A 9,032-nucleotide genomic window follows, 5' to 3' on the forward strand; every position below is an offset into this window, starting at 1 on the left:
CAACAAGATGGAGACCCAGTCACCCATAGCAGTAACCAGCACTAATACACACATTATTGGCTTTTTGCCCTTTCCTATCTCTCTTTCCCTTTTCCTTCACTTTTGTTTTCTAGGCTCACTTTCCAAGTAAACTATTTGCACCTGAGACCTTATCCCTTTGTAAATATAAATTAAGACAGAACTCAATCCTCCTTGGTAATTCTTTCCCATGTTACACTTATGAGACTTTGCTCTAATATTTTACTTTGTGACTCATCACACATAACATACATATAATTGAAACACACACATATAACCTATTTCCAAAAAATGATTTATTAAATAATACTTATCTTTCTTATCACAAACATATATTTTCCATTCCATGTTACTCTCTTATATTTCATTTAAAAAATATTCTGGTCATTAAATTGATTTCAACACAGCCTAGTGGTCCATTTACCAGTTTTTGAACCAATATGTCAGTGAGTGGTCACAGGCCAAACTTGCATTGACATAGGGTCCATAAGACTTCAATTCAGATTGCCTGGCTAGAGAAATGCAGATTTGGTATCTGGGAGAAATCTGGGAGATTTCCACCAATAAGGGCAGAAATGCATTGGCTCCATCCTAAGAAGAACACGGGGAGAGGCTTGAGGGGATGAAGCAGTGAGGAACAGGAAAAATGCTCTTAGGATGAAGGAGGAAGACCAAGGAAGAGATAAAACCCAGTGGAAATGTAAAGCTGCCATGAACTACAAATCATCCTTTCATTTTCATGTTGCATGAAATTGTACCCGTGCATAAAAGCAACAAATAACAACATTTGAGTGAACATAAGTAATCAGTTGAATCCTTCCTATATTTAAAAATTGATGTTTTCCATTAGTTACAATTTATGTCATCTTTATGTCTTTACCCATGATTTCAGATGACTTCCTCCTGCTTAATACCATACTGTGTGGATTCTTCCTACCTCTCTGATTACTCCTTCTTGATCTCTTTTGTTGGATTCTCTTCTAGTATTTCTCTTAACTGTTGATGTTTTCCAGGGTTCCTTTTTCAACTTTCTGGGTATTTTTTACATGCTGCATACTTTCCTTAATCAATTTCACCCACTCTTGTCCTTTAATGACCATTTCTGTGCTCCTGGTCTACAAAATAAATACCTTTGGCCTAAATCTCCTCACCCCCAGATTTATTTACCCAATTGCCTACTTAGTGTCTACACCAAATTTAATACATACCAAATTAAACTCTCATTTGTAATGCCTACCAAATCTTCTTCCCATCTTCCCTGTCTTGTATTCTGTCTTTTCCACCATTGGAACAATTACCTAGACCAGAAGTCTAGAACCTGTCTAAACTCCTTTCATTTTTCTCCTCTAACCAAATGGTCATATGTCCTAAATATTTTTAAAGTTGTTGTCCTCCTCTATTTCTCTTATTTTCTTAGTTTTGAGCATCAGCTCTCCTTTGTATTATTGAAATAATCCATCTCTTGATATCCCTGCCTCTAGTCTCTCCCCATTCAGTTCTTTCTTCACAAAGCCCCAAGCGTCATCTTCTAAAATGCCCCAGTCAGGGTTTGGATCAGGGAAACAGAAACCACATGAAGTATTTTGAGCAGGGATAGATTTAGTATTGCTAAATGATGCTTATAAAATATTGGAAAAGTTGTAGGACTGTAGGTCAGAGAAGGTTATCGGTGGCTCTGTGGCTTGCCAGCAGGCCTACAATGTGGTAGAAGACTTTCTGGGGAAGAGGAAGCAGCTATTGTTGCCCTGGTAAAGAACTTCAGAAAACTGCGAATGTTCATAGCTGCCTGTAACACCACAGTGGGTACTTCACACACAGCAGAACACTGACAACAACCTAATGTCTCTTGAAGTCACACATTTGCCTACCACTATTGGAGGAGTCATGGTGGCCTTTGATTTCCTTCTACCTTCTGAAAGCCTATGAGGACACTGAATTGGTGAACTTTAAATTGATATACCACTGACAAGAGATCTGGGAAATGTTTTCCCAGACTTCCAACTTCTGTGATACAGGAGAAAGCATAGAAGGAGTCGGAATGGCTCTGAGGACCACAGGTAATCCAGTATACTCTCCATCACTGGTAGGATAAAATCTAAACTGCTCAGCCATGACAAACCACATCGGTGTCTTCCTACTTCTCCATTCATCTCTCTCCACTCCTGTTTCTTCCTCGGTGCTGTCCTTACTGAATTACTGACTTGCAGTTCCATGACTGAACTTTACAGTTTCATACCTTTGCATTTGCTGTTTCCCAGGTCTGGAAGTGGTCTTCCCACAGTGGTCTTCTTGACAAACTTCTATTTATTCTTAAGACCCCAATGGAGGGGCACCTGGGTGGCTCAGTCATTGAGCGTCTGCCTTCGGCTCAGGTCATGGTCCCAGAGTCCTGGGATCGAGCCCCACGTTGGGCTCCCTGCTCCGCTGGAAGTCTGCTTCTCCCTCTCCCACTCCCCCTGCTTGTGTTCCCTCTCTCGCTGTGTCTCTCTCTGTCAAATAAAATCTTAAAAAAAAAAAAAAAAGACCCCAATGGAAAGATTTCTTCCTCTGTGAAGTTTTTTTGATTATCCCCAGTAGAGTTGACCCTCTTGCACCAGCCCTGTGCTTTGAACTCATTTTTTAATTTAGTAGCTACAATATTCATCTATGTGTCTGTCTTCTCTGCTACACTTTGAACTCCTTAATTCTTTTTTTTCCCTCCCCTCGCACCCCACCCCCAGTGCTCTGCCTAATGTTTGGCTAATAATAGGTGCTCAACTCCCATTGAACAACTGAATAGATGAAAGCTTCTATAAGGCACTGTGCCTGAAGGCCATAGCATTTGTGAAATTGCTTACAAGAGATATGAGGAACCAGACCCCTTGTAATAAAGATATCATTTGTTAAATTCTACCCTATGGAAAATGGTTATATAGGTAGGTTCCAACTGTGTTCCAATTCACAGCCTGTATTCCTTGTCATATCTAAGTGATTATTTGGCAGCTGTCTGTATTTCTATATCCCAAGTATCTTTTCAAATGGATTCTGAATCTGGAAATGGTGTTGGACCTTGGCTGGATAGAATTCAGCTTTAAAAATACATATACTCATCTAGAATGCCTTCTTGCTTTGTTAGACTGTGAGCTTTTGAAGAAGGAAATGATTATGGGGTTGGGGATGGGCAAAGGGAAAGCTGGCCATCTTTCTGAACAGGGAATGAGGAGGAGTGAATTGGTTTCCTAGGAGATAAGGATTTTCTTTATTTGAAGTCTTTCTACAGAACGATTTCTGTACTGGTGTCTTCTCCTTAGTCATAAGGAGTTCACCATCAGAGATGCAGCTCAGAATTGCTTTCAATCAGCAGCTGCCAAAGGTGAGCTTAACCTTCTTGGTCCTTACTTTCTCTACAGGAGACTAATAAAGGCAACTAATAATACAATTGCAATGGACACTTGAGTTACTTGATCACTAGGACAGGAACCTTTCACATTAAATCTGCTGGTAGATCACAAGCTCATCCCCCCTCCATATAATTTCTAAAACAGTTGCCCCACATACTGCCTTCTGAGCCACGTTCTCCCACCAGGTTTTCTCAGATTCCTTGAAAGGAAGGATGCACAATAATCTGTTAGCTCAAGGACTTTAATATCAGTAGCATCTCCCTTCCAAGGAGTCTCTTGGCTTCAGAGGAATTAAAAGGAACCTCTTAACCAAAAAGAGATTGTGACTCTACCTTCCTGTGTACCTGTCATCAGGCAGAGTCAAATTCCTTTGTATACAGCTTTTATTTGTCTTAGTTAGTTGGAGGTAACTGAGTCTTAGGTAAAGCCATGCAGAAGCTAGAATCTACCCTAGCCCCTATTTTAGCATTTTCCCCACCTCCAGTGATGACTACTCTTCTCCAACGTCAAAGAAAGATTATACAGACACCATTAAAGGACTGCACTGCAGTAAACATGTTTCTAAGTGCTTGTTCAGCTCACATCTCTCTGCTTTGAGGACTGTCACTCTCTCTCTCCCTTACGTGGGGCCCCACCACTCACCTGAGTTCTGTAAGTACCTGAGCTTCTGGTATCTGTTGATTCAATTAAGGCGGATTTCTAACTTGAGCTGAGCTAGGTAATTCTCCCTCCCCATGAGTTTGAGACCAAGAAATGCTAGTTTCTAGCTGAGCTGGCTCTGTGAATGGAGTAGATACCAAGTCAAGCATTGTCTAGTAGCCATGCAGGTGGTTGGGGGAGACAGACTGACAGACAGACTGAGAGAGAGAGGCTGAAGAGAGGTGGGAACGTTTAGTGCCGTTTATACAGATCCGTCAGTGAATAAAGTTTGTTGTTCCAGTCACTGGTATTTTGTTTCAGAGTCACACTGAAACTGTGAAGATAGAGGGGGTGCTCGAAGGGAAAAGGATTGTGGTTAGTACAAACGTTGCCCAACTCTTCCTCTTCATTGTTTGGACCTTGGAAGAAGAAACCAGAACTTGGCAGTTTCCACCATAGGAAAACAACAGCTTGAGCAGGAGAGCTGTATGGTGTCTGGAGCCCTTGTGTAGAAAATTTTGTAAGGAAGCTGCACATTTAGTTACCCTGCGAGCCCTGACCTCCTTAACCTGGAAAGCATGAAATCTGCCTGCAGGGCCTGCTCAGGTTCAAGTGGAGGTATTTATGGTGCAGCACTTGCCATGGAAATGACTATTTCCTGCAAATATGGCCGATTTCTGCAGTGTTCCCAGCCAAGAGGAACCATGAACTTTCTTCCTGTGCTTTCGAGCCTTCCCCTGGCCTATCCTCTCTGCTTACTTCCGGTACTTACTGCCCCCTCTGCTTCCTCTGGTCTCCCAGGAGATCAAGACCACAATGTTAGTTATTTTTGTTCTTCACCGTGAAAGCTGTGTCGGATCTGGAGCCACTAGAAGCGTATTATCAAGGACTACTCAGCACAGTACATGTGCCCTGAGGCTCCGGTCAGGTGTGGCCCCAGGACCACGATCCTGTTGCGCAAGCGTGCAGGCCTTCGGACTACGGCGCTTTTACTCCATGCTGGTTCCCTCTGCCTCCAAACTGCCATCCTGAGTCCATATTCAGTATTCCCTCGGGCTGCCTTTGCCTAGCATCCAGCTTCCTTCCTGGCCTTCTTGCTTGCCCCTCTCTTCTCTCTTCCCTTTTCCTGGATGCATGGTGATCAGGGAGAGCTGTCTGTCCACAATTTGCCTCCTCCAGAGCAGGAACTTCATGAGGGGAGCAGTATAGTTGCCCTGCTCAGCGACATCTCAAGGGTGGGACAGAGAGGAGCAGAACTTGACAGTATGACCAGGGGCACCAAAGACCTCAACTATGGGTTGTATTAGGGAAAGAATACTGAGGGGCGCCTGGGTGACTCAGTCGGTTAAGCGGCTGCCTTCGGCTCAGGTCGTGATCCTGGGATCCTGGGATCGAGCCCTACATCGGGCTCCCTGCTCAGCGAGGAGCCAGCTTCTCCCTCTCCCTCTGCCTGCCACTCTACCTACTTGTGCTTTCTCTCTATCAAATAAATAAATAAAATCTTAAAAAAAAAAAAGAATACTGAGACAGAACAACATGTAGCAATAGCTTTGGAGTCAGGATTCTGGTCTTTCAGTGATGCTGGGGGTAGGCATTGACAAAGAATTCAGGAAAGCTAAGAATATTGGTGTATTTTGTTAATTCCAGAGAATAAACAGGGTAGAAGTTATGCTAATTTTAGTAATTTATGAGAATGACTTACCCTTTATAACTAATTACTGCGTTACTGTAACTATTATGCACATCATTAATAGGTGTCAGACTAATTTTAAGTTTTATTTGATCACAGTGCTAAATCCCTCACATGCATATTCAGTCTTTGTGCGTGACATTGGCTTTTGCTCACAACTTTCAATAATTAGAAGCACTATTGGAGATTGGATTAGGACAGATCATGTGCATATGATAAAACCATTATTTATTGATTTAACAATGTTGCTATATTTCAAAATGATATGGGTACAATTACTACATGCGCTCCTAGATTTCATTGAAAAGATCGGGCTTGACCCCCATTTCATTCTATTCCATTCCATTCTTCTGAAGCTACACTGTCCACTAGGGACATGTGGCTATTTAAAGTACTTAAATCAATTCCTTTGATATACACATTTCAAGAGGTCAGTAGCCATCTGTGGCTGGTGGCTAGTTACTGAACAGTGAACATATGGAGCATTTCCATCAGTGTAGAAAGTTCTGTTGGGCATGTGGCCAGAACCTTGGTGGTGGTGAAAGTTAGTCCATCTAGCTTTGGCAGCCTGTCTCTCATGAAATGACTAGGTCAGCGGGCTCTGAATTTTCTGCATAGAGCCAGGAATCAGGGAACCTCAGGGCCCCAGCTGTGGGGGGAAGGCAGTGAGTATAGCAGTGACAGAGAGGAATAGATTCTCTCTCAAGAAAGCCGCAATAGCATGTCAGGGAGCTCAGACAGGTAGTAGGGAGGAGCTATCTCAGGCCGTGTGGATCCCATCACTGCTCACCGGGAGCAAGTTGCTATTCTTTCCTGTTGCCTTGTTCAGTGGGATACAGAGAAGTCACATCCAAATTAGCTCAATTTATTGGTTTACAGTGGTTGGAGTATTGTTCAATAAACAATTTGCAGAGTGAATGAATGACATAACAGAGAGCAGATTTCTATAATATCACAACTTTCATGCATACAGAGATTTACAGTTTATATACCTCTTCAATGCAGTTTTTCATTTGATCCTTATATCCATTTAAAGTAAGAAACCTATTCTCTTTCTTTTGCTGATGAGAAAGAGTCAGGGCTCAGGGAGGTTTTTTCTTTTTGTTTTTGTTTTTAAGTAGGCTCCACACCCAGAATGGAGCCCAACATGGGGCTTGAACTCAACAACCCTGAGACTGAGTCCTGAACTGAGATCAAGAGCCAGATGCTTAATTGACTGAGCCACCCAAGCGCCCCAGGGCTCAGAGAGTTTAAGACATTTACTCAGGATCGCCCAGCTAGCAAGTGGCAGAATTGTGACACAAATTCAGGGTTTACGACTCTAAATGACATGTTCTGTTCCATTGCATGGCCTCTTCGTGCCTTTTTAATAAGCATATTTCCAGCAGCATACTGCTGATGTGGTAAGATTCAAGGATGCCTTTGACACTTAGGGTTTCCCAGGGACCAGTTGATTCGACTTTGATAGGTTTTTTAGGTTGTTGGCATGAGGCATGGTTTTTATTGTTCACATTTGCCCGAATCCATGCTTTCAGGCTTTCATAGAGAGACTGCCTGGCGTTCTGAAGCCATGACTTTCACACTGTGTCCCCCCAATTCCAGTAGTTTCATGGAGGGACTGCAGAGGCTGCCATGGGGGTGGGGCTCAGTGGGGAGGCCTTGGGTTTGGGCTCTAGGCTGTTCAGGGCTGATATGCTTTCAACTATTTTTATATTTTTGACATTCCACAAAAAAAATTTCACTTGAAAAAGGTTCTTTTGCTAACGATTAGAAAAAAATCACTGTTCTAAAGGATTTTTGTGGCAGCTTGCTTCCTGTGACAAGAAAGTGGGGCAAGCTGAACTCTCTGCCCAGGCATCATCCAGGAACAGGATTCATCTGTAGACCAACACTTTCTTTCTAGTTACAAACACCCCCTAGAAGTTCAGAGTCTCCCGTACCCTATGGAGCCAGCCCTCAGGCAGGACCAGGGACAGAGGGCCCCTGCCTTGGGACCAGAGAGCCTGTCTTTTGACAGAGCTGCCCTATTGTCTTACTCTGCCACTTGGCTCTCATTCTCTTCTCAGGCAGGAGTCCTCCTCCCCACCGGAGCCCACAGCACCTGCCACATCCTCTGTGACTTGACACTGGTCCTAAGCTACCAGCTTCACCTCAGTGACCACCAATCCGGGCCTCATCTTGCTTGCTGGGTTCTGTTGTCGCTCACGGAGTTGCAAAGCCAGGAACTTTCAAGAAGGTTGGAGAATTCCCTGACCGCAGCTTTTGGATTCCTTGTCCCTCCCTTGAATGTGAATACACTAAAACGGATTGACTAAGCCTGGATTTTTACATTATAATTCTGTCCCCGCCTAACATTTACGCTATAATTAATCTGAAAGCTCTTAATGTTTTCATTGATAGATCTGAATAAGCATGATGCTGTAGTCAGCACAAAAAAGGGAAAATGAGGTGTGTCATGTGGGAACTGGAAAATCAGGTTAACTTGTGAGAGTAAAAGTAAAAAAAAAAAAATCCAACAGTAGTGGATGAGATCAGCCATTTTTAAAATTGATACATCTTGAGGAATAATCAAGAGATTGGGGCTTAGAGGGCCATACCAGTGTGGTAATACTGTAGTATAGAGAGCAAGATGATGAAGGCAAGGTTTCAGCAAGATGAAATGGTACCACAACCTTTCTTCCAGTTTTATTGAGAAATAATTGACCTGTAATACTGGATAACTTTAAAGCATACAGCATGATGGTTTGATATGCACATATTATGAAATGATTACCACAGTATGGTTCAGCTGACATCTATCTTCTCATACAGATAAAACAGTAAAAAGAAAAAAGAAAGAAAAAAGGAAAAAAAAATTCTCCTTGTGATGCAAACTCTTAGGATTTACTCTCTTCACCTCATTGTTTGTCTATACAGACTAGAACTTCTTTATCCATTTATTCATCAATGCACACTTAGATTATATCCATGTCCTATCTATTGTAAATAATGCTACTATGAACATGGGGGATGCAGTGTTTTCATTTCCTTTGCATGTATTCCCAGAAGTGGGATTGCTGTATCATATGGTATTTCTATCTTTAATTTCTTGAGGTTCTTCCTTACTATTTTCCATGGTGGCTATATCAATTTATATTCTCACCGACAGTGCACATCCATGCCAACATTTGTTATCTCTTGTCTTTTTGATGATGGCCATTCTAACAGGCATGTGGTGATATCTCACTGTGGCTTTAATTTGCATTTCCCTGATGACTGGTGATGTTGAGCATCTTTTCACGTATCTGTTGGTCTTTTTGTATATC

This window comes from Mirounga angustirostris, unplaced genomic scaffold, assembly GCF_029215605.1.
Source record: "Mirounga angustirostris isolate CCGP_5_RB_7025 unplaced genomic scaffold, mMirAng1.0.hap1 SCAF_5, whole genome shotgun sequence".
Lineage (NCBI taxonomy): Eukaryota > Metazoa > Chordata > Mammalia > Carnivora > Phocidae > Mirounga > Mirounga angustirostris.